The following is a 27,379-nucleotide window of genomic DNA, read 5'->3' on the forward strand; positions in this document are numbered from 1 at the left end:
AGGCAGAAATCATATATAAAAAAGGCTGGGATGCGACCCACACTGATAACTTAACATCCTTTTTGTCTTGGTTAAAAGTTTGCAGGTTTTCAAGTTGGGTTAGATAAGTTGTCAGTTGAATTATTCTTAAAAAACTTAAAATTACGAACAATATTTTTCACATAAAGAAATAATTTAATTTGAAAATCTATTAAATAGATTTTTAGTCGAAAACAATTTTTACCAATTTTAATAGCATTTCTAAAATTTTTACAAATTGGATGAATGAAATTTATTCGAGAGATATCAAGAACCGAAAATCAATTTTTACCAAATTTGCGTACTATTTCTTTTAGATTTTATGTTTTTAAAAAAAAGGACGGTTGGATGTTTATAAAAAAAAACTACTAAATATCGACAAACAAACTATTCTGTGAAATAAAAAAAGTTTGAAGAAAAAACTTTTAATTATTGAAAAGCTATTTGAGTCGAAATTTAATTTTAACCAACTTTGAGCAATGTTTTTTTAGGTTTTTATTTTTTGTAAGAAAACTGTTAGTTCGATTTTTCTCAAAAAATTTCATAATTTTGAAAACAATATTTCTTTTAAGTTGAAATAAGTCGAAAGCCGTAATCTCAAATTTTTGGAAAGATGTTGAGTCAAAAATTAATTTTTACCATTTTTTGTTAAATTTTCTTTAGAGTTTTTATTTTTTGTAAAAAAAAAAACTGTCGATTAGACTTTTCTCAAAATTTGAATGTTGATAACAATCGTTTTTGAAAAAATAAAAGTAGTTTAAAGCCAATATCTCAAAGTTTTGAAAAGATATTTCAGTCGAAAATCAATTTTTACCAACTTTTATTATTTGTTTTGTTTAAGATTTTATTTAAAGAAAAAAAACTACCAATTCGATTTTTCTCAAAATTTTAAGGAATGTTGAAAAAGTTATTTTTCTTTGTATACAATTGTTTTGGCTATAAAATCATTTTGTGTTTGTAAAATTTTCGAGGTGACAAATTTTGTTTTCAGTTTTTTTTTTTAAATTATCAAAAATTTAATTGTTAATTGGATTTTTTTTAAATATACTTGGTTGGTATCACGTTACAGTATATTATATACAATCTAATTTAAGTCTACAGCGTTTTTGGTTTGTAACATATTTAGGGTTAACTAAAATTGTAAACTGCTATGGTAAAAACCAATCACGCAATTTTCTTGAGAGCCCTTTCTGCATATTTTTGCTTTATTATCTGTATAACAACATTTATTTGAAATCGATATCTCTTTTGGTTCTTGAGCTATGGAAGACGAAAAAAACGTCGCGGACCTTGAAACGTCGAGAAATGTCAAGATTTTCAATTTAACAAATCGGACCCATTTCAATAACTTCCTATGGAAAGTTCAAAAAAGAAAGAGTGTCGGAGAAAGAACAGCGCCCTAAGGCACACCAGCATTATTTGTATTACTTAAACCCATCTAAGCCTACTTGAAAGGTCTGAAAGATAATTTCTTATATAACAAAGGCATGCAATTTTGATTAGAAAGCCTGATGTCAAACCCTATCAAATTCTTTTAAAATATCAAGTCCAATAATCTTACTTGCTCCAAAACGATGTGACCATTTGTTCCCCTGTTCGGTAATATAAGCCATCAGATCACCAGTGAATCTATTGCTACGAAAGCCGTATACTCTGTTGGTCATTAAAAATCCTTGCCTTCGAAATACTTCTTGAGCTCATAAATTTCGAATATCTCACAGAAAACACAGACAAAAAATACTGTTTTTCAATAGAATACTAGCACTGACACTGACAAACATTGAGTTTTCTTTTCGTAGAAAGGTTATCAACCATTTTTTAGAAGTAATCTTATAAGTAAGTATGCACTGTTTTAAAAATATGAAATCTGTGGCCACACCAATTGTGTACTCAAAATCAATTTGACGTCATAATAAATGACTTAAATGTTTTCTTTTGAATATCCCATATAATCATTTAACGTTAGAAGAATTACCACAAAACCTACAAAATAATCATTTGTTTCCTTATTTTTTCAAGGCTTTTACTCAAATTCATTCTAAAATTGCAAAATGTTACCAATTTTCGAAATATTTGAATTCGAACAAAACGGTTTGGCGTTATAGTGTGAGTATGACCTAAGCTTTTTCTGTAATTCTCCTGCGTTTACTCTTATTTTCAGAAGATTGAGCTGAAATTTGAACAGTCATCTCAATATCTCAGATACTAATGTTGCATTGCAATATCATCCAAGATTCTGATTTAAACTGAAGCTATTGACTCCTTGTTGAACCATTGTAAACTATTGCACCAGCTCTCGATTAACAAGAAGGTTTGATAAATTAAAAACTTTTTAACAGATTACTTCGTTGTAACCTTTACACCAAAGCTATAGAGTATAGCTTTATTTGACAGTCTCTTAAATCTCTGACACCTCGTCAGTGTAAAAAACTAAGAGAAAACCCATGAAAACAAACGAAATTTGCCCAGTAAAATGACAACATTTATCAAATATCCATTTCATTTTTGGACATTTTACTATAAACAGTAGTTTAATATTCGAATGTTTTAGCAATTTTGTTCGTATATTTTCAAAGCTCTTACAAATAGCAATTTGCACCAAGAATAGTGCTGAAGTACCACACGGATTCCCACTTTGTCCAGTACTTTTTTTTTTGTTTTCGTTAGAAGATCAATCCGACTGTTTCATCGAGTTCCAATGACATGTGTTGCAACTTGTCTTGTTTTTTCGTTCACTCAGTTTTTCTGTAACATTTTTCGCCTTAAATTATTACTCTTGTTTCCTCAAACCCAAAAAAGTTGTTCTTGGTGAAATACATTTTTATTTATGTTCAGAAAAAAAACACACATGTTTCTTGAATCTCTTTTTCCACATGACACATCAGCTTCAAAATGACAACCAATAAGATGTTAAATGTCAAACGTCAACAAATAAAACATTAACAGTTAACCAGTTTAGAATTTACAACATTTTATGTCATCTAGAATATGACTCACAACATATGTCAAACATTGGATAGGGTGTTTTATTGTAATTTCCCAATTTTCATCAGGCGGAACTTTAAGAATTAAAAAACAAAATTCAAAAAAACATTTTTATTGCGGGTCTATTTTCGTATGAAATCCATTCGGTTGCATATTAAAATATTGATATTTCAATAAAACAGAGGTCTTGACACGCTGTTTGTTGCGTTCGTTCGTTGGGTTGATACGATGAGAATATTGTTGGGAAATACCGCGTGGATCGTACCGCACAGCAGCGTAGCTCACAGGAAATGCATATACATGCCTACCTAATTCTGACGAGCCCATTTTTATTCAAATATTACAACAATAAAACAAAAATACTCGCATAGACGCATCTAGAGAAATGACTCCTATTTATTCATGGAAAAAGTTATTGCTCCCAGCCGCCATCCAGCCCAGCGCAGTGAGTAAGGTATAGCTTGGGACTTGAATGCCTCCGAACAGTGAGAAACACACTCCGAAGTGTTGAAAACAAAACGTAGATGATTCACGTAATTTTTCTTACCTATTCCAAAATGTAATAAACAAATAAAAAGAAAAGAGTTTTACTGCGAACAGTGGTGCTGTTGTAAGGTTCCGTCTTCCGGCACCGTCACACCGCGCACTGCATTACCCACAAAGGAGATTGCTCCTTCTTGGTTTTTTGTCGATCGCTTTTTGGGATCGGGGATCATCAACACAGGACTCCCACGCACCGCGCCAAATGAGGTGAGGCGCAGTGTTTTTGTGCCTTGTTTCGGGGTAAAGCTCCTCTGTGCGATGTGTACAATGCCCGGGTGTGTTAAGAGTGTACGCACCTTCTTGATGTGATGGTTTTGTTCGTTGCGCTGTGTTTTTGGGGGCACAACCAACGACGCATCGCATCGGTTCCAGCATCCGAATTCGAAACCAATGTTGCATTTCGTTTTTATAACTTGAGGGTGTACTTTTATATATTTTATATGATGGGGAATGTATATTAGCCTCCTCGTTATAATCGTTTATTTGTTGTTGATGATGATGATGAAGCACGTTATAAGAAACGATTCCAGCGGCATGGCACGGCGGCGGGCGTTCATTATGGAAGATTTTCTTTTCACATTTCGATCTTGGTGAGAAGCGATTTCACAACACTTATTTTTTGGTTTGTTTGTTTTTTGAATGAAGGGGAACGATTATGGATATGATCAGTTTCGTTTCGGTAATAGTGTGTAGGGGGTTTAATTGGCGATCATTCGCAATCCGATTTGGGAACTTTATTATCTCCCCAACGATGATAATGGGGTGTGGGAAACCGAAGACACTTTCATTTTGATATTTTGCAATCATTTATTTCTGTAACGAAATTTATGGGAAATTTTTCGTACCTTCCTTTTTTTAATAGATGTCTTTAACTGTTGTGAAAGCAGTTTTCCCAAAATCCATTTAATCTCTCTGTGGATGGGTTTGCTTCAGAATGGGCGTTAATTTTTTGGGATTCATTAGGTTTGACTGGAACTAAGTTCCGTAAGCTTGATCAGCTTATAGATAATTTTAAAAAATATCGAACTTAATCAAAAAGGTTAAGCCTCTGGGTTTAGATAAAGATTTATGAGGACAAATTAATGTTTGGGACAATCCCCAATTTTAAATATTTATGTATTAAATTTTTTAAATGCGTATGTGCCCTTAATTAACCTAACGATGTGCATTTTATTTGTGTATAAACTTATATCAACTTAAATATTCTAATGTAATCAAAAATGAGGTTTATTTTCATCAGGATGTGTGCCCAAATGATGTATTGCAGAAATGGGTTATAAGGGAGGGGTAAAGACTTATTGCTACACTGTCTACATTTTTATAAAGATTTATGAAAATTGGAAACTAAGAAAAATATGGAAACTTTGTTTCTGTATATTTTATGATGTAACTAAAAAGAAGTAACAAAGGTTTTGGTTTCGCCAAATTTTAGTTAAATGATTAAAGATTAAAAACCGTACCATTTTTTAAGTGAATTTAATTTTTCAAATAGCCATTTCATTTCTGGACGATTTACTATAAACACTAATTTAATATTTAAATGTTTTAGAAATTTTGTTCGTATATTTTTGAAGCTCTTCAAAAAAGCAATTTGCACCAAGACTAAAGCTGAAGTACCACACGGATTCCCATTTTGTCCAGGACTTTTTGTAACTGTTTTCGTCAGAAGATTAATCCGACTGTGTCGTCAAGTTGCAATGACATGTGTCGCAACTTATCTTGTTTATGAAAATTGGAAACTAAGAAAAATATGGAAACTTTGTAAGACATGAAGATTTGAGTATTCCTTTCACTCCAAAATTTCTCCCCTATCAAGAATCTTTTTCAAAACTACTTTTTAACAAATGTCATCGTAATTTTCAATGATTGAAGTATTTTCCTAAAATGTTTCCTATTTTTCTACCAATAAATTCCGTCGAAAACTTTCGATCATCATTCACTTTCTCAATTTTCGAAAATAGGAAATATATTCCCAAGGAAAATTTCATAATTAATTGACATGAGAAATGTGTTTAGTCATTGAATTTCAACAAACATATTAATCACTGAATGGTTCTGGCTATTAATGCATTCCTAAACAATTAATTATACTAAACTGCATTAATTTTCATAAGCAATTGACGTGGGAAAGTTTAACGAAAAAAAAGACACCTTTTAAGCAAGAAATTTTTGAAAATTATTGACGCAGAATAATTTGTTAATTAGGTTACGGAAATCGTTTTTTTGTAACGATATATTATAATTTCTGACAACGACATTAAATTATTGTAATACATTCTTGGAAAGTACTTTTAAAAAAATGTATATCTGTCAATTTTTTAACTTGGACTCAAGCTAAATTCAAACAATCATTGAAGTTTGATAATTGAAAAATATCTCTTTGAACTCTTCGTACTCGGTTTTATTTCTTGGAAGCACTGAAGTTGGCAGTACTGCTTACTTCAAAACAGATTACAAAATGACGTTCCTTGCTATTTGTTTTCTGTCATTTGCAATTTCAGTTTTCATCGTCGCGTCGGCAGTGGCATTAATTGTGATGAATATTTCATTTTTAAATGACCAACTGATGCAATTAAGCGGTTCAAGATTAGTCAATTTTACAATTTTACAACCATGTAAAACTTGACTTTCGTGTGAATGATCGTTCCCCCCCATTAAAAAATTTAATACTTAGCGATTCCAAGTCGGTAGCACTGGTATTTTACAATTGTCAAACTCAATTGTCATTTAAAATCTTATTCAATTATAAGTTGACATTTGCAATTGACGATATAAAATAATGTAACTTCATCATCATAATGCACGCTCAGTTGACAATCATCTATGTTATCTTTTTACTACTTTTCAACCATAACAAAAAATTCTGCATAAAGGTACCTTAAGTTTTCAAGAAGAAGCAACAAAATTATTGATAAAAGGCTAAGTAATCTTATTTATATATAAACTGTTTTTAAACTCGTGCATTTACTCCACGATGACACGAGCAGTTTCCTACAAAATGTTGCTTCGTTTAGAGGCCTTAAAACTAAAATCTTGACTTATTGACTATAAACAACCAAATCGGCTTCCAATGCTGTATTGATCGACATAAATACACATTTAATAGGAGCTAAACGCCTTTAAAAGTTTTTATTAATAACTTTCAACGGAATTTTTGAATTCTTTGATTGACAGAAGGGCGTGATTGGTAAAGTCTTAAGGTAGTTCTTAAAAGTTATTAATGACTAATGAGGGTCAGTGAATTACCATTTTAATTACAAACTTGCCTACAAATTAAACCTAATAATACGGTTTAAAATAATGACCTGTGAAGATATAAGTTATAATTATAGTGAAAGCAAATAATGATCCATTAATTTTAGGATTATTATTCCAATTGATCTTTTATAAAAAAAAAGAAATAAAAGTAATTTAAAGCTTAAGTGTGTCGGCCTGCAAAAAAGGTTAAGGTTTAGACCATGACTTATAAATAGTTTACTTCTGTTTTAATTAATTCAAGTGTTTTTAAAGTTTCTTAAAGACTTCCTTACGTTAAAATATCTTCTTGCAAGTCTCCAAAACACCTTTTCTCATTAATAATTTCTTACATCGCAGTACTTAACGGCATATAAACTGACAACGAAATATCTTAATCATTTATTATTATTTTAAGAACGTTTTCACACCCAATTTGTATTTTAAATCCAATATCCAAAAACAATTTGATACGATACTCGAATAACAAGAAAGATATAAACCTCATCGTGTATAATCTTCGTGTGATTGGACTCAATTAAATTTTCCCAATGGAAAGTGTTCTTAACACCTAAAACAGCAAAATCACAACGCTCAAATTGTCTGTCTTTTCCAAACAACTTGCCTTATTCCATAAACAACTTACCATTCATTTTAGATATATTTGTCCAAAATCTGAAAGAAGAAAACAAAATAATAACAACAAAACTTACACCCGTCTTTTCATTTTCACGCATCAAAACAACAACTTAAACCTCGGTTGCATCGATCGAACGACAAAATAGGTACGTTCTGACACATGGATGGGACGCTCAACGCGCACTTTCCCTATTTGATATTCAAGTTCGAGAATCGACATCATCGTGAGTGATTTAAACCGTCAAAACGTCACAACGTCAGTCGTCTCAGTTTCCACCAATCTACGCTCGCTCCATCTATCGGAGAGGTGTATGGGGGGTTTTATTTATTTTCCATTTAGAGCATTTAATTATTCTAGATTCGCGCTCGCACCCACAGCTCAAACCTGGCTGACAGTGACACCACCTTCAACAGCTGCGCGAGAATATATGAGACGAAAAGAACGTGGTGTGTCGTTGTAGTTTTATAGTGGCAACGCCTCTGTTCTGTTCGATTCCACGAAGGTGGATCCATAGATTCTAACTTATATGACATTTAAATTTAACGAGAAAAAGTCAAAATTTATTCGGAAGATTTGGTTTTAGACAAATTGCACACTAAAAATCAATGACACGATGTGATGGGTGCCCAAAAGTAGGTCGGTTGCGTTTGCTGTATTCCGTGTTTCGTTCCGTCCGTCCATTCATTCATCGGTCGTTGTCGTCAGTCGTGCATCGATCTTCTAGAGGCATATCTATACTGTGGAAGTTTGAATAAGCTGAAGATCTCGCTCTCTAAACGGACCATAAAGAATATTCCAAAAAAGATCGATGTTGCCGATCAGTTGGGCGTTTGTTATGTTATCTGGCACTAAACGCGCATTTAAAATGAATTATTACCTCAGAAACGCGCGGGATATTATAAAACAACAACTACGACGGTGATGATGACGATGTCTATGACTATGACGACGACGGGAAGGAAGAGGGAGACGGACGTTCGGTCACACTGAAATGCCACAGGGTTCCCTAATGCCTAATCGTTTGTTGAACCGCATGCCGCCCGCTAGCTAGCTTGCTATAGCTTTTATATGTAGGTTTAGTTAATCCACCGTGTACACCACATTTACGGGACAGTGTTGGACAAAACGTGACAATTTTAAGTCTGAATTTCAATTTCAAATGACCAAGCGGGAGGTTGTTGTGCATATGATGGTGGAACACGGCAAAGGTAAAGGGTGGAGAGAGTGTGTAATACCAGAGAATGCGCTGCTTGGCCGGTCGAACGTCGAAGTAGTGCGTGACCGGCATAATGGACTAAGACACTTTGACAAATGACGACTTTGTATACGATATCGATTGACAAGCGTAATTGGTTGGTAGCTGCAGGGGCTATGAGTTGAATATAGTGAAGGGCAGGTACATCAATGCGATAGCGAGCGTAGCGATACTATTTAATGCGAAGCGTTGCGTAGCGTATAGTAGAATGCTTGGTGCAGTGCTGCGCTGCATTTGATGGAGCCCACGATTGCTGATGGAAACCAACAACGATGTGAATGCACTTTAATTTTTTAGGACGGATGGATGGATGAATGACGACTATGTGGTGTGTTTGAAAGGATTTGTCTTCATGGTAGATTTATGTGAGTTGAATTTAATGAGTAGGTATTTGATTTGGTATTGAATATTTTCGAAGAATATTGGAATTTGATTTTTTATTCCAACAGAAAAATCCAATTAAAAAATTGCGTATTCCACATAAAATAAACGGACAAAAATGAAGAAAACAAAAAGTGAACATAAATCTCTTTCCAAATATAGAAATTGTCTTCCTTGTAGAGTTTTTCAGGGCAAACAAAATTCATGTTGTTTTTTGTTATCGATTATTCGGAGAATTCCATCACAATTTGGCGTCTTGATTATTAAAGAATAATGTTGGCAGTCGCCATACTTTGCGTTGTCTTAATAACTAGATACTGGTTCAGAGGAGTTGACTTTTATAAAGCTTACCAATAAAAACTTAAAGATTTTGACAGTTCATGTCGGCCATGATGTTGTGTTGTTTGTCAGTTAATTTTCATATTTTCTGTATTTATGAATGGTTTTCATATAAGAACAGACGTCACTTTTAAATCTGTCTGTTTTTGACATTTGACAAGTAAAACACTAAACCATTAATAAAAATGGAGAAATACACGTTTCAAGAACGCTTTTTTAGTCACAGTTTGTAATTTTGTAGGAAAGTTTTTTGCCCGTGTTATTTCTCGATTGACCAGCGAGATTTTGTGATGCATTAAGACTTTTTTCTTTGAGCTAGGCGAAAGATAAAGTCTATGATGGGCACAACCAATTTAATCACTTAAATATGGACGTCGTAAAATCATTGAATAGGATATCGAAAATGTCATGAGAAGGATAAAATGCTGCACGAGTAGCCCATGGCGGCCATTTGACTTACATCATTTCCATTGATTTCTTCTTAAAAATGAAATAAACCTCCATTAATTTCCCTAATTTCTTTTCTTTTAATATTAAAAAAAACGTCTCTTTTGAAAACCTTATGTTAAAAAGAAATCCACATTGACATATTACAGCGCAGACCACATGCAGTTCCCTACATATTGTGACATTTAGTTCGTGTAACTGTGAAATCAGGTTAAAAAAGCATTGACTTTCCGAGGCAATGGACGGGTTCAGACAACGCAGGGGACTTCATTTGCAGTCAACTGCATTCTTTGAACGTTAATTTCGACCAACACAACTAGTAAGTTTTTTAAGTGCCATAAATGTTAAACTCTTAACTTTGCTAAACTAACATTGTTGTCTACAAAATACTCCTCAGGCAAGCTACAAGTCCATTGGAAATGTAAAGATATACTCGTATTACTTATTTCTTTTCCTTTAACAAAAAACGTTAAATGAAATGTTGAACAAAAAATAAAAAAAATTACAAAAATGAAGTTCAGCTTTCATTTGAATAAAAAAAACATGATTGTCATTTTGACATAAGCAAACTTCAGTTGATATTTAGGGAGATTTTTCTTGAATAACTTTCCAGTAAACTTTCCCTAATTGAAAGACAATTTTTTGGCAGTTGGCACATCAGATATTGGGCAGGCTTAGACAACATAATGGACTTCATTTGCAATCAACTTCATTCTTTGAACGTACATTTTGACCAAAGCAACTAGAAAGTTTTTCAAGTGTCATGAATTTTAAAATCAGAACCTTTCTTCAGAAACCTCTTACTTCAGTTAATAGTACAAAAACATTTTTGTTTACAAAACACTCCTCAGAAAAGCTACAAGTCCATCACAATTTGTATTTTGTTTTATAAAGAAATATTACATATTTCATTTAAAAATTTCCCTGGAGCCCTTTTTCATGAAACATCAAATGGAATTGTGCATAAAGTTAATAAATCACAGAGAAATAAAGTTCAGCTTTCAGAACAAACATGATCAACTGTCATTTTGACAGAAATGGACTCAATTTTACTTACTTTTTAGTCAACTCTCCATTTAAGTTGTCTTAGTCAGAAGGTAGTTTTTTTGGCAGCTGGTCAATAAGATACAAGAAACTTGCCTTACTTTCAAGTTCCTTACGTCATCTGAACCTACACATTGATAAACTCCCGAAGAGTACTTCCTTATAGTTTTCTTATATTAGACATCTGAACCATTCGTACAGTAAAGTACATTAGGAATGATAGTGATGAAAGTTGCTGATAAGAGAAGGGTCTGGGTTCTGTATTTTAAATCGAGACGTACAAATTTCTCCGCTAGTAAATTCTCCTTAGAGCCAAAAATTAGCTTATGACTACCCTAAAGACCAAACCCATACATTTTCGTAACACCAAGCAGCTTTCCGCAATGTCAGATGATTCACGCTAAGTCACATTTGGCTTGTGTGAAATACAAACATTTTTTCACTTAATCCTATACTTAACGTTCAGGAAATCATTTTTAACTTTTTTAAATTTTGTTTGACAACTTTGTTACATTTTGATGCAGCTATGTTTACACGTCAACTGTCAAAAAATCGTCATGTTACTCTTGTAGATTCACGTTTACACGTTGAAATGAATCTATTGCCAATAACACCACATTAACCTTTAAAAACACATCGTGTAAATGCTGTCATAATCTTTGGTTCTGGATGAGAAAAAACTATCACGGAAAATATGTCACACCGTGTAAACTCAGCCATGTACCTAAAGTAAAGGCGTCATACAATGTGAAGCTGCACAATTCAAAAAAATTAAGTTTCTTCATGTAAACTCAGCCTTTGAGTTCAAAAAACGCACTTCACCACAAAACTTATTACTATTTAAATCACAAACACTGTCCGAGATATCTTTAAGTATAAGTAGCATGAAATAAAACTGCCTATTTACACTTGCCTATTTTATGGCACTTATACATTACAGTGTTAATGCAATAACAATAACAAAGAACTAAATTTATAGTCTTTCAACAATATAAATCATCTTTCCAAATGACCGCAATAAAATGAAAACAAAGAATTCAAAAAACATCTCACAAACAACACAAATAATGTAATAATAACACACTCTTAGGACTTTGCAGATAAATGTGTCATGTCAAAAAGAGTCTCTCTCAATTCTTTGTGTGCTCAAAAGTATCCTCTTCTGTGACTTTCTGAAAAAAGATAAAGTCGTTACGTTATTTGTATATACCCCTTATTAATGCCATCACCGAGCCATAGCGCATTAGAGAACTATAATCTCCCATCCACCTCCAACTCCACCTATGCCTCACCATTGGGCAACATCTCTGCTTCAATAGAAATCACCAATAATGAGGCACTCTACGGGTGCACCATAATGTTGCATGTGCGCAGTTTTTATAAGTCTCCGACAATGTTACAGTCCCTCGCGTTCGCGCACAAGACGCTATAGATTGTTTGAAAAACTACTCCACTCGTACAAGTCACTTAAACAGTGTTAATAATCATAATAATAACTTCATGAGTTCTGCGGTCACATTTGTTAATGCAGATTATTATCCTTAAGGGTCAGCAAAGATGCAACCAACATGACATGCACAACATGTGTGTGCATTTTGAATGCAATTCACAGTGCTGTGTAACAAAATTTTAACTGAAGAGTTTGACACTGTAAAATTTGTAAGTTTCATGTCTTAGGTTTTCAACAACTTCACAGAGTCTAAAAGTGTGACATTTTAACAGCTTTATGATAGAACAATTGGAAAACTAGGACGTGTAAAAGTTCATACTGTTACATTATTTCCCTAACCTAATCCTTAAACCTATGTAAGCCGGCCAAGACCAAACGCCCTAGACAACTTTAAATGACATTCCCAATTTGAAGCCACCAAAGCTGGTTCTCCTGCCTCACCCTATCTCTTTGGTCCCTATCGGAAACAGTCCTACTGAACCGAAGGCACTCGGTTCCTTCCAGTGCGATGACGTCTCGACTGTTAAGGAGTCGCCTGTCTATAGTTTTACGGTAGATTAGCAGAACCGCCTCCCTATCCTGTATCAGCCCTCGATTGTCTAAATAGAGAAAAGCTTCGGGTGAAATGTTGTCACTTAAACGTGCGCTTTCGTAGTACTCATTGTTAAGGTAGTAAGCCCCATCGCTCTCGCAGTGTGACCCCTAACAAGCTTCAGCACAAAATTATCTATTCTTTTTATGTTGGCTCTCTTTTATAGAACCTGGTTGGAATAGTAATGTTTGTACTACGACTCTGGTGATCTTTGTAATCCAAGGCAACGTCGGAGACATTGTCTCTAAAACACCCGAATCTTTTCCATTTCAGATGGGACAACGTTTAACCATACCGCACCCATAGGCAATCATCGGCCGGATAAGGGCCATGAAGCAAATCACCTTCACCCTGCTGTCAAGATGAATGCTAAAAAACAACCGTTTTGTCAGGGCAAAGGCTCGCTTAGCTCTGGCCAGAGCAGCACTCATATGTCTGTCGAAATACAAGTACTGATCCAACCAGATGCCAAGGTACTTTACTACACTTTTATTTGGCAGTGGCTGTCGATTTGGTCCAATGATCACTAGATTTTTCCAGTTTTTTCTCGTATCCCTTGAGGCTCCATACAGCGGAGTCCTGAACAGAATAGTTTCGCTTTTCTGAATGTTGATTTTCAACTTCCAGTCATCCCAATACTGCTGAATCTTGTCGAAATCACCCTGCAAAAGTGTCTTGATAACCTCAATTTTTTGGGGCCGTTCTGTACATAATTAGATCGTCAGCGTACGCTATTGCGTGAGTCAGACTTGCTATCAGATCAGATAAACAGCTTCCTGTTGAAGACCATTTTTATATCAAAGATTTTGGTAGATGTTACATTGCCAATTTTGACAATAAACCGTCTACTATTAAACATGTCATAAAGCATATAAAACGTGGTTTACTTAGGCCAAGACTGTTAAACTTAAGATACAGACCTTCTTACTATACGGTGTCGAAAGCCTTCTCCAAGTCAATCAGACAAGCAACTGTACATTGTCTTTTAGCCTTGTTCCACTGGATATCAGAACAAGCTTAGACGCAACATGAATAGTGTCATATCCCTCCTTAAGGCCGAACTGATTATCCGGAATTATTTTGTTGTTCTCAGCCCACTTGGACAGAGCTCTATTTATAACCTTCTCGAATACCTTACTGATACTTACTACCGGAGATTCGCCGGATTGGAGTTGTCCTTTCCCTTTTTCGGGAGAGGATGTACCACAGCCGTTTTCCAACAGACCGGATAATATGCATTATTCAGAGCGGTCTTAAACAGAGTGATTTAATTGACCACAGCTTCCTGAGGTAAATGTGGTAGTATAATGTTGGGTATACCATCGACACCTGCTGACTTCTTTTTCTTTAATGAATCGAAGATGTGCTGGAGCTCATGATGGCGATGATGGCATTTGCCAAGAGTTAAGAGTTCAAAAGTACGAGTATGTGCTAACCGTAACATTCATTTGGTAAAAAAGCTACAGTGTGAGTTAAAGCAAAGATTGAGTTGGAATAAGGAAAGGCTATATTACAATTTGGATGTGTTACACTTTAATTGTGCAACAATTTACCTATGGGGCTTGTAAATAGTAGTTTAAGTTTCATTAAGAAGAATCTTAAGCTATCTAAACCTAACACCAAAAAAAACAGGACCAACTTTTCTATAAAAATAAGAAACAGGCTAAGCTAAAAAGTTTTAGCTGGGAAAATCCTACCTTAAGCTTTGTGTGTTTGAGATTTGGATTTTTAAAATCACATATCCCGACTTAAACACTTTTAGCAAGAACTGATAAATACACCGAAAAGCAAAGCAAAGGAATCTTGTTTTGTCTAACAATTTTTGGTATGTTACTGCTGTCCACTTAAAATGTATCGATTGGTATTTCAGCTTAAAAATAAATAATTAAGAGAAAACCTCTCAGCCTCCTGCTGTTTTACAAAGTAAAAACTCTTGTCTTACATTACATATAGACTTTAAATTTGATCAAAGCACTGCAATCCAGATTCACTCAGATATCTCAAAAAGATGTTCAAACTCTACTCATAGGACATTTCAAGCACTTACTAAATTATAACAGCTGAAGGTGTTTTCTAAATATGCATGATACCTTTACTTTGAAGAGTATTTCATGCAAATGTTGACCTTGACTGAGCCTCAAATGCTTAATCCGCTTATTCCAATTTGGCATACTCTTTCCAACATTTAGACCGGTATCTCACAAATAAATGCTTCAATGGTGTCTTTCAATGCGTCAATTGAAGCGGGCTTGTCTGTTTAGAGCTTTAACATAGTCTCACAAAAAATAGTCTATAGGCGTTAAATCGCATGTTCTAGGCGGCCAATTGACCGGCCCCGATCGTGAAATAAATTCTTCATCGAACTCGCCTCTCAATAAGTCCATTGTTGCGCGTGTTATGTGCACGTGGCACTGTCTTGTTGAAACCCTATGTAATGCAAGTCAAGCTCTTGCATTTTGAGCAAACAAAAGTTGGATATCATCTCACGGTAGCTCTCACCATTCACAGTAACGTTACGTTTCACATCATCTTTAAAGAAGTACGGGCCAATGATGCCACCAGCCCATAAACCGCACCAAACTGTGTCTTTTTCTGGATGCATTGGTAGCTCTTGTAATGCTTCTGTTTGGTATTCACTCCAAAATCGACAATTCTGCTTATTCACGTACCCATTTAGTCCAAAAAGAACTTGGTCGCTGAACACAATTTTTCGGTAAAGAAGCGCACTATGAACTTTCTTAACAGAGCACGCATTTTGATAATAAAAATCAATAATTTAATAGCGATGTTCGTTTGTAAGCCGATTCATGGTAAAATTATAGACCAAACAGAATATGTTTGACAGTGAAATAAAACACGAAACGTGTGTCAGCTGTTTAAACCAGCAGTGTTGCCAAAAAGATAATAGCTAAAAAAAGATAATAGAAAAAGCTTTGACTAGAAGACTAATTTAACTCGCTTTTACAGTTGTTCCCTCATATCCTGGATTTTTTATAGTGTTACTGTATGACACTGTAATAGTGTAAACTTGCTCTACAGTCTGTCGAAGTTACACAATGACAATACAGTCTATCAGTAATACTGCTTTAAAATGATAACGAAAAAAGTTAGAATTAAGAAATGCAATCGTGATGGAAAATTGGAAGAACTGTAAAAATGTCAGAAATTGTGAAAAATTGACAGTATGAATGCATGACATTGAAGTTTTCATAAAAATATTCGATATTAATTTTTTTTTTTGCACAGCAGTGTGTAATGCAATACCAACGAACGGTGGTAGTGTGTGATGTGGTGTGCTAAGAGGTAAGACTGACCACTTTCAAAGAGCATCTACGTCCTCGTCGTCGTAGCTCGTTTGGACACAGTCGTCTTAGTCGGCCATGTCGTCTTCATATCTAGCTTGTATGGGGCGTTATAATTTAGGATTTGTGAACATCTCCTCCATATTCAACTACAAACAAAACTACAACAACAAAGATACAAAAATACAAAGCTTAGTGCAGTGAGCATGCGATTCATCTAAATCGCTGCGTAGATACGCGTTATCGCTCTTTCCCTATTCCCTGCAGTTGAGGGTGATGCTGATGATGCACAAGAAAGACAAGCTATATAGATGATGATGGGCTGGCAGCTGGCTTGAGAAGAGTGTGCTCGAGTCTTAAATGAAAATCTCTTACCCTGCTTTTTTCCCCACGACTTAAAGCCATTCAGGGAATTGAATTGAGTACACAATTTATGGATCTCAATAATAAAAGTGATTAGCATCAATATTTTCCGATTCTTGCAATTCCATTGCGCAGTTCTTTTTTGGAGGGGCGTAGGGGGGGGGTGTAAAGGGGGTGGTGGTTGGCTGCACCACTGAGGAATAAATAAACAGATTAAGCCTATTAAAAGCAACTAAAACCGACTGTGTTGTTTGTGTGATGCGTTGAGCCATTCAGCTGAAATGATCTTGGGCTTGAGAGTATAGACTCGATCATTGACTTTGAAAAGGGGGAGAGGTGAGCTCACACATGCTGCATGCATCTAAAAACCAATGCACTCCAGTAGTTGCAGTGCAGATTGCAGTGCGATTTTATTGCGCAGAGCCCAGTGGTTGAACGAAGGTGTTGCAGGTCGTAATGGTGAATCATGTGCTTTTGTGGTTATTTAGATATCGAGTTGCACCGAGTGATCGTGCTGGCCGGGTGGCTGATGATTGCGGTTAAGAGCGGTGGCCTACGCATTCAGCAGTCGTTCCTTATTCAGATTTGCTTCAGCTCGCAACTCCACGACCAACCGCTCTATCCACCCTCCCTGAACCCCTTGCAGATCGTTCTTCTCTTCCGTGCTTCAAGGTAAACGACACGTTGTACTTTTAATTTGTAACACTTAAATGAACACTGCAGCGAGAAAAAAGATCTGCACTGATGATGATGCAATTTGTATATCTCATTTTTCGTGTTGTATGCGTAGATCCATTCATTGGCATCGTTCAGCATCTAAGTATTCATCCGGCGGCGTCAAGCTTCTATAATATAATAAAGATAAAGAACGCGCGAGCTCTCTAATCTCTGACAGCCGCGTGCTTAATTTTCTTTTGTGTTTGCATAATTTCGGTGATCTATTTGATGTCAAGAAGTGAGATTGCTTTTGTTGGTGAGATACTTCGGTGATAAAAAATGTGTCAATCACTGTTGGCGTTGGTGCTGCCGTTGTTGTTGTTGGTGGTATTGTTGACACATGTGTCAAGATACAACAATACCTTCGTTTATGAGCTTAAAGGAATATAAATGAGTCCGGTTTTGTTGATGGTTGGGTGTTATTTTTTTTCTTCATAACGTCGTCGTCGTGATGTAGTTTGAGTGTTACTTAGTTTTTATTTTATGGGTTCAAATCATAAGCTTGCTTTTGAAGAATGCGCAAGCAGTGGCTTTTAAGAATGACATGTTGGAGTTAAAGTTTATGACTTTTTGTTTATTGCTTTTCGAGTTAGGTATGCAGTTTTTTTCTGTTGTTGATATTTTTAATAAATGCAACAAACGATAACTTATGGGCATTAGCAAATGGACGCGTTTTTATGGTTGTTGACTTTTTTTAACAATAAGTAAGAAAATATAAAAGCAGATAAATAAAGAAATAAAAATAAGAAAAAAAAGTACATTTTATGTAAATGAGTATGAGATATAAAATTTAAGGACCATCATCGTGCAGAGGTTAAGGCTTATATTCATATCATGCATGATGACGGCAAGTTTAATGGATTTAGCGTTATATTTTTATAGTTGGAACTTACAAAATGTAAGCAATAAATTTCGAAGTTCTTAACTAGCTAGAAGTGTAAGATTTTGTTGACCACCCATGATTGCTGACGAGACCTGTAGGCTTCAATAAATTTGTAAGAATTAAATTTGAAATATTTCTGAATCATAATAACAAAGGGAAAAAGAAACTAGCAATATCTATTCTTTCCTATTATTGCTCGGAAATTATCCAAATTGCCAAACAACGAAAAAGGGAAACAATTTACATCACAACTTGCCCTGAAATTGTATCTGAATATTTAGATAGTTAACATTTGAGACAGGCATCAAAGTCAGTACCATAAAAGTTTTGTCGAACCCCACAATTCTGAATGTCTTGTTGAAGCCAGCAATCCTGAATGTGGATTTGCTTCCGGTATTCGGATAATCAAGGCATCCGAATATTTCAAGAAATTATTAGAGATATACTTTTCTTCTCATTTCTAAATGTAATTTAACAAGGGAAGCGAGTTTGTTGCGATATGTAATTCTGGCGGAAACATCCTATCGTTGATTGTGGTTCTTTAAATCATCAGGGGATATAAATGCCCTGATAATGACTAGACACAGTGCGAGCAATATGGAAATGAGGATACGATAAGAATGGAGAAACCGATGGACATTGGTTTTGAATGTCTGCAAATTGTAATGGGAGGGAAACATTGAGCCTGATAGAGCATTGGACATTCGTGCAAAGCAGCTAAAGAAAGAATCCCTGTAGGTACTTAACAGCACGTCCGAAATTGGGCTCAAGGGTAAAGTGATGGCCATTCCAAGAAGTGATATTTCGTATTAATACGTAGTTTTTGAACGATCGCCTATAATTTTCAAAGCTTTTTTTTCAATTCTATCTAACAGACATAAAAACGTTATTAGGACACCAGTCCAAATACGAGAATTATACTTGAATTTTAAACGAATAAAAGCGTTTATTTTGTAGTTATCAGATTTGAAATCATCAAATACTAGTTGAATTGTACGGTCCCATAGGTAATTTCTTACAATCGCAAGAGATTGCCATGTCCTTTTCCGATCGAGTCTCTCCTTTTAAGGAGTCCTATACTGCCTGCATTAAGCATTAAAAACCAGTGGCAACATTACCTTGCAGCCATCAGAGATGCCGCCTCTGAAGTGCTAGGTTTCACATGGCCACCACAGCGAAACCCCTGGTTTGACGACGAATGCCGGCAAGCGCACGCAGCGAAACAAGAGGCATACAAAACGGCGCTGCACAAAAGGACTAGAGCTGCTCGCGAGCTCTACGAGCAGAAGAGGAGATAGGAACACCGGTTTCTTAGATGGAAAAAAAGAGAGCATGAGAAGCGCGCGATGGAGGAGATAGAGGGATATCACAACAGGAATGAGGTTCGTAAATTTTACCAAAAGGTAAAAAACCTCCCAAGGGTACCAGCCATGAACCGAAGCCGATCAGGGGAACATCGCAGTAGAACCGCAGTCGATGCTGAGAGTATGGAAAGATCACTTCTCCAAATTATATAACGGCGATGACGACCCGAATTTCGCTGTAAGGGGGATAGAACCACTCAACCTCGGCCACGCAGATCAACAATTCCGCCTACCCGACATTGACGAAGTGAAGATAACTATATCTAAGCTTAAGTCAAACAAAGCTGTTGGAGCAAACGGCATCGCTGCCGAACTATTCAAAGCAGCAGGCGATGACTTAGTACGGAGCATGCACTAACTCATCTTCAAAAAATGATCGGAAGAAAGCATGCCCGATGAGTGGAATCTCAGCATAGTGTGCCCGATACATAAGAAAGGAGACCCTCTAAACTGCGCCAACTACAGAGGTATAAGTCTCCTTAACATTGCGTATAAGATCATCTCTGCCGTATTATGTGAACGTCTGAAGCCATTCGTCAACAACCTAATTGGTCCTTATCAGTGTGGCTTTAGACCAGGAAAGTCCACTATCGACCAAATATTCACACTACGGCAGATCTTGGAAAAAACCCAGGAGCTTCAAATCGATACCCACCATCTCTTTATCGAATTTAAAGCCGCGTATGACAGCATCTATAGGGAAGAGTTTTATCGAGCAATGTCTAGTTTTGGCAACCCTGTCAAACTTATCCGTTTGTGCAGAAAGACGATGGAGAATGCACGTTGCTCTATCAAGGTCGGAAAAGATCTTCACGACGCATTTGTTGTCAAAAAACGTTTTAGACAAGGCGATGTGCTGTCATGCGACTTCTTCAACATCGTTCTGCAAAGAATTGTGCAAAACTCAACAGTCAACACTAGAGGCACAATCTTCCAAAGGTCCATAAAATTACTCCGATACGCAGATGATATTGACATAATTGGAAGATCAAAGCGTGATGTCAGTGGAGCGTTTTTGAGCATTGCGACGGAAGCGAAGAAGATGGGTTTAGTGGTCAATGAGGGCAAGACCAAGTATATGCTGTCATCAAAAAAGGACACTGAACGACGACGTCTTGGGCAAAACGTCATCATGGACAGCTATAACTTTGAGGTAGTTAAGAACTTTGTCTACCTAGGCACCGCTATTAATGCAGACAACGACACCAGGGCTGAAATCAAACGAAGAATAACTATTCCAAATCTCTGCTTCTTTGGACTTAGAAGGCAATTGAGAAGTAAAGTCCTCTCTCGAGCATCATAAATCACCATCTATAAGACACTCATCATCCCGGTTCTCATTCATGGCGCTGAGGCCTTGGAGAAAAATTATTCGGGTGATTTTTGGTCCCGTACGCATAGATGGAGAATGGGGGAGAAGATATAACGACGAACTGTACGGGCTGTACAGCGACACTTACCTAGATAGCAGAATTAAAGACCAACGGCTTAGGTCATGTAGAGCGGATGGACATCAACGCTCCAGCCCGGAAAGTCTTCGAATCCAATCCCGAGGGACGGCGCAGTAGAGAAAGACCGCAACTCAGGTGGCGCACCCAGGTAGGAGAGGACCTCAACAGCTAGCTAGGGACCGAGCTGGCTGGAGACGCATGTTGGTTGAGGCCCAGGTCCGCCCCGGACTGTAGCGCCACCTTAAGTAAGTAAGTAAGTATTGCTTAAAACATTCAACAAACCATCAATTGAAATATCTGCTATATTTCATTGGCGGATCTGAATGGTACAGAAGGAATGCGTTCACATAAACAAGAATACCGCGCAGTATTACCGACGTTACCGACAAACACAGATTCACTTTGAATGAATAGCAGAATATTGATTAGGGCAAATTCAGAAAAAATTCAACCCGAATAGGAGAATAGGGCTGTATAAGCAAGATTCATATCAAAAGTTTGCATCAGAAGCTTTGTTCAGATTTCATATTTTAATCACAAAAATAAAGGGCAATTTAGTTTGTGGATTCAGGTTGTTAGTGCTGACATTTGACACCTCTTAACTCAGAAGCTTACTTCAATGTCAGGTAAATGTTTTCTATTTATAAAACTTTAAGGCCTATTCTGCTAATTATCGGTGAGAACTTTACTTGAATTTTCACTGATCATTATTCTGCTCTTCATTCGTTGAGAATCTGTGTATGTCGGTAACGTCGGTAATACTGTGCGGTGTTCTTTTATTCACGTGAACGCATTCATTCTGTACCGTTCAGATCCATATTTGAAATGCAGCGGATTTTTCATTTGATGTCTCGTTTGTTTGTTTTGAACATTTTGGAAACGTCAATTGGACAACAAGATCAAGGGATTTGACACCGTTCTATTTTTTCTGGGAATTCAAAAATGATAACTACTTTTAATAATCGTACATATTTTTTCCCCGAAAACGTTTTGTGTTTTCGACGATCGATTTATGGTAGCGTTACCCTAATTTTATTTTGTGAAATCTTGTAGCTTTAGTGGCGCCATAGACGCTTATAAATAATCAAAAATATAAAAACCAAACACGTTTTAATACAAATTTTGAATTTTAAGTTTCTTTGCAAAAAATTATTATTAGCAATTCAAATTAATTCAATATTTATAATCATACTCGAATTAAACGATTGTAATTCGGCAATCTTACCTCGTAAACTAATATTAAATTCAAAGTCGAAAGTTTGCGTTTTTTTTTATCCAAATAGTTTCTTTTTGTCATGGTTACGCATAATTCAATGCAAAAACCTTTGAATTCCAAAATTTAAAGTTTAACATGCAAATCAATAAATGGTTTTTTCTTTTATTGGTTTTTGATGATATCTATTTTTTGTTGTTTCCATTTAAAACAAAACACGTCATTTTATCATAAATCTTTAAGTCTCATTCGCTTCTAATCGCTAGATCGTGTTTTTCGCTCATTTTTATGAGGGGATTAAGTTAAGATCGGATAAAAAGATACATAGTTGTCTGTGTCTCTGGACATTTTTGATAAACCGACGCACAGGTTGTTATAGCAAAATTAAATGCCAATATTGAGTTAAGAGAAAAAATATGATATAAAATTCCCCATAAGAAGGATTTTATTGACAAAAATTATTATAAACTTCTTAACTCATTTTATATTCGATGCCTGCGGGATATACAAATGGAAAAACCCATCATCATCATGAGATGTGGAACGTATTCAATATTCATTCAGTTAAAGCTGACAACTCACCTTTTACATTCGGGGTGATTCACTGATGGAACTCATTTAGATATCTGAGAGGAAATATAAAAATAAAATTATTAATAGAAATTGATTCTTGAGAAAATGAATAAAATTTATTAAATTGTTAACATTCATAAGGCAGAAAAGCCGGTATGTAAATAAACAACAAAATGGCAATAATATGCCAGCATGTAAACGGGGGTTTTCTAAGTATTATTTGCCATGAAGAAAAAAGTATTTGCTGGAAGAAATATAAACGGCTGTAAAATCAACTTAATTTATTATTCTATTTGTTGTTATGAAAATATGATCTCATTATTTGAAGCCCATTTCTTAGTGGTGGATGTGTCACTAATGATCTGAAACTATGAAATCATTGAATTCCATAATTTAAAGATTGAAAAAGTTTCTTCAATTCATTCCGGACTTTTTCCACTAAGTACTTTGATAAAATATACTACTCCAATAGCCTTTGATGGCATTAATTTGAATCTGACATCAAAATTAATGCCTTAAGTCAGGTTTTCGAGGTATAAGTTTTTACATTTTTTTCAATCATTCAGCCCTATCACAAAATCCGTTCGTAGAAAATATCCGAAAAATATCTACGCTACGAATTACGAAAAGTTTACATCACAAAATCCGAAGGGAATTCAAAAAGTCATTACCTCATTTGCTGCTTTTATTTTCATTTTCCAAATCAGCTGTTTCGTGTCAAACATTGTCATTTGTGAAGATTACCCGAATAAATTTTGAATCAGTCTCCGGTTTTTTAAATAAGTTTTTTTTTCAAGTGTAACCAAATCAAATATAAAGTGCTCAAAAATGGATTAAAAATGGTAGACATGTGCATTCAAGAGGACACAAGCGTCCACAGGTTTTTCTCCAAACCCACCTCTGTCTATCAACTCCTACTCTCGGGTGCCTAGTACCTCAACTGGAAATTGCGTTCAAACCCCAGTGGAAAGTTGTTGAGGGCAGCAAACGAAAAAGGGAGAGAGGTGTTTCCACTAAGGCACCTCTCCTTATCCAGACTTCAACCGACGAATTTTTGAGATGGAATCAACGGTGGTCCCTACAGTTCCAGTAAGGTTGAACTACTTAGGGATTCTTCGACATATACGGAGCCGAGGCCTGTAAGAAGCGGTTCTATCCGGCTTACCGTCCTTGGAGTTATAATAAGGATCCGGCTCTCCAGGTTAGGGTTGTGCCGTCGGGGTGACTTCCTGCCCGTGTAAAAAAATTATACTTCCGAAGCACAAACAAGCCTCGGACACGGACGGATTTACTATTGACAACCTACGCAATTGAATTAGGGACAACGAACTTCGGATATGCACGTGGAATTTTAGGTCCCTTAACAGATAACATGCGGCCAAAGAATTAGCGGAGGCCCTAGACTGCTATAAAGTAGACATCACCGCCATCCAGGAAATACGATGGGATGGGCCGGACAAAAAGAGGATGAAAAACTGCGATATTTACTATGGTGACTGCTACTACGAAAACCAACAAAGCATATTTGTATGTGGCTTTGTCATTGGAACCAGAATTAGGCAAGAAGTCTTGAGCTATAGGTGCATCAATGAGCGCATCAAGGCTCAATTCGGCAACATCAGCCTGATATGTTGACACGCCCCCACAGAAGAGGAAGACGAGAACACCAACGATATGTTCTTCGAGCTCTTAGACAATACATATGATCAGTGTCCTAGCTACGATATTAAAATTGTCCTGGACGATTTTAATGCCAAGCTAGGAAGGGAAGACATCCTTGGTGAAATAATCAGGAAAAACAGCCTGCCCGAAAACACTTCCGACAACGGAGGCTCATAGATTTTGCTGCGGGACGAAAACGTCATGGAAGCCAGTACGAGTTTTCCACACCTCAACATACACAAAGGAACTTGGACTTCTCCAGATCAATCTACCGTCAACCAGATTTACCATATTGCGATCGACACCAGGCACGCTCCAGAATCATAGATGTACGAACTTTCCGAGGAGCTAACATCGACTCGGACCACTAACTCGTTGTAGCCAAGGTAGCACTTTGGGTTTCCAGACCCAAGGCATAACAGGGAAGTGGTCGGAAAAGAGCAAGAGATCGCCAAATCCTTTTCCGACCGAGTTACAAGTAACCTCTCTCGAAGTCCTCTGCCGCCAACATAATGTATCGAAAACCAGTAGCAACATTGCAATCAGAGAAGCTGCCTCTGATGTGCTGGATTTCAAGCAGCTACCAACAATGAACCCCTGGTTTGATGAGGATTGTCGGCAGGCAAATGCAGCCAAACAACAGGCACTTAAAGCAGTGCTACATAAAAGGACGAGAGCTGCTCATGAGCTCTATGAGCAGAAGAGGCGAGAGGAACACCGACTCCTCAGAAGAAAAAAGAGAGGCCATGAGAAGCGTGCGGTCGAAGATATTGAGAGGTATAAAAGCAGGAATGAAGTTCGAAAGTTTTATGAAGAGGTGAAACGAAATTCACAGGTACATAAACCTAGAACCGAAGGCTGCAAAGAAAAAAATGGAAACATCATAGTGGAACCGCAGTCAATGCTAAAGATATGGAAGAACAACTTCTGCAGACTGTATAACGGCGATGACAAACCAAATTTCGCTTTCGGGCAGGATGATCCATTTAACAAAGACGACGAAACCAAACAATCCCGTCCTCCCGACTTAGACAAAGAAAAGATTGCCATGTCTAAGCTGAAGTCTAATAAAGCCGCTGGATAGGATTGCTTGAATGCCGAGCTCTTTAAAGCAGCTGGAGATAAGTTGGTTAGGAGCATGCACCAACTTATCTGTAAGATATGGTCGGAAGAAAGCATGTCCGATGAATGGAACCTCTGTATAGTGTGGCCGATTCTGAAAAAAGGAGACCCTCTTAACTGCACCAACTATAGAGGAATCAGTCTACTTAATATCAGGAAAGTTCACAGTCGATCAAATATTAATATTACGGCAGATCCTGGAAAAAACCCAAGAACTCTAAATCGACACCTATCATCTTCTCATCGATCTCAAGGACACATATACAGCATTTACAGGGACGAGCTGTATAGAGAAATGTCTAGTTTTGGCATCCCTGCCAAACTCGTCTGTTTGTGCAGGATGACCATGGAGAATTCACGCTGCTCCATAAAGGTTGGAAACAACTTAACAGAACCTTTCGATATCAAAATAGATTTAGACAAGGTGATGCGATGTCATGCGATTTTTTTAACATCGTGCTTGAAAGAATAGTGAAGAGCTCACACGTCAACACTAGAGGCACTATCTTTCAAAAGTCTGTCCAATTACTGGAATATGCTGATGACATTGACATAATCGGAAGGATTCAGCGTGGGGGCTTTTGTGAGTATGGAGGCAAAAGCGGCAAAAATGGGTTTAACGGTTAATGAGGGCAAAACAAATTACATGTTGTCGTCAAAAAAGGACATACAACACTGACGTCTTGGTCAAAACGTCACCATCGACAGACGTAACTTTGATGTAGTCAAGGACTTCGTCTACCTAGGCTCCGCTGTAATCGCAGAAAACAACACCAGCGCTGAGATCAAACGCAGAATAACTCGAGCTAACCGCTGTTTCTTTGGGCTAAGAAAGCAATTGAGTGGTAAAGTCCTCTCCCGAGGGACCAAAGTGTGGCTACACAAGACCCTTATCATCCCCGACCTACTTTACGGTGCAAAAGCATGGACTATGACAAAAGCGGATGTCGTTTCGAGAGAAAAGTTCTTCGTGTTATCTACTGTCCCGTATGCATCGAAGGGGAGTGGAGGAGAAGATGGAACGACGAGCTGTACGGGCTTGAGGCCCTAGTTTAAACAGGACTGTAGCACCACCTTAAGTAAGTGAGAAACGATGTAAAACTTTGTTCCACAGTTCGGTGAGATGAACCAGATCACCCGTGGATTTATCACGAGCAAACGATTTAGATTTAACTGATCTTGTAACGTGGATAAATGTCAATTTTTCAATTCGACAAACTGATAACAAATATTTTCTATGGGAAACTAAAACAATCTTCTTCTTAGAAAGGGCCTTTTTTCTTAAGCTTGAATAGAATTCTTTAAATAATCCAAGCATGTTTTGAATATCTTCTGAACAAAGCCGTTTTTGAGTGCTCAGAGTTATTTTCGAAACACACCTAAATGTCACTATTTGACATTTGTCAATGCACTTATCATTTTCTACTACAGTAATAATAATTTTCTATGATTCAAAACTTAAATTAAAATAGAAAAAGTAATTTTAGTAAATTATGTAATTTTAATTGTTTGATATTTCTTTTTTGACAGCTCAGACTCTAATCTGAACGAAGAAAGAAAAACTCCTAAAGTCAATCGAATATTGATGGATAAAGGATCTAAAGTCTGCCAATTCATCACTTATTAATTGCTTGACTTTTTTCACATTTTTTAACCTCAGAACTCATTTTTTGACAGAGCCTTAAATGACTATCTAGCACAAGGTACGAATAAGGTATAACTTAATCAGTTCTAATTTTCCCTCATTATATCCTTTTTGATGTATTGGATTATTTGCTTAATTTAGAAGCAGATTCGGAAT

The 27,379-nt window shown here is 36.4% G+C and overlaps 1 protein-coding gene across 1 annotated transcript in view; it reads right to left on the bottom strand.

Moving 5' to 3' along the window:
* The window catches only part of LOC129941702 (serine-rich adhesin for platelets), a 426,963-nt gene that overhangs the window by 230,556 nt on the left and 169,028 nt on the right, over positions 1 to 27,379 (bottom strand). The window contains exon 3 of the mRNA XM_056050403.1: positions 22,804 to 22,847. The gene's annotated coding sequence lies outside the window, so the exon portion shown is untranslated. The remainder of the gene's footprint in view (positions 1 to 22,803; positions 22,848 to 27,379) is intronic.

This window comes from Eupeodes corollae, chromosome 1, assembly GCF_945859685.1.
Source record: "Eupeodes corollae chromosome 1, idEupCoro1.1, whole genome shotgun sequence".
NCBI classification, from domain to species: Eukaryota; Metazoa; Arthropoda; class Insecta; order Diptera; family Syrphidae; genus Eupeodes; species Eupeodes corollae.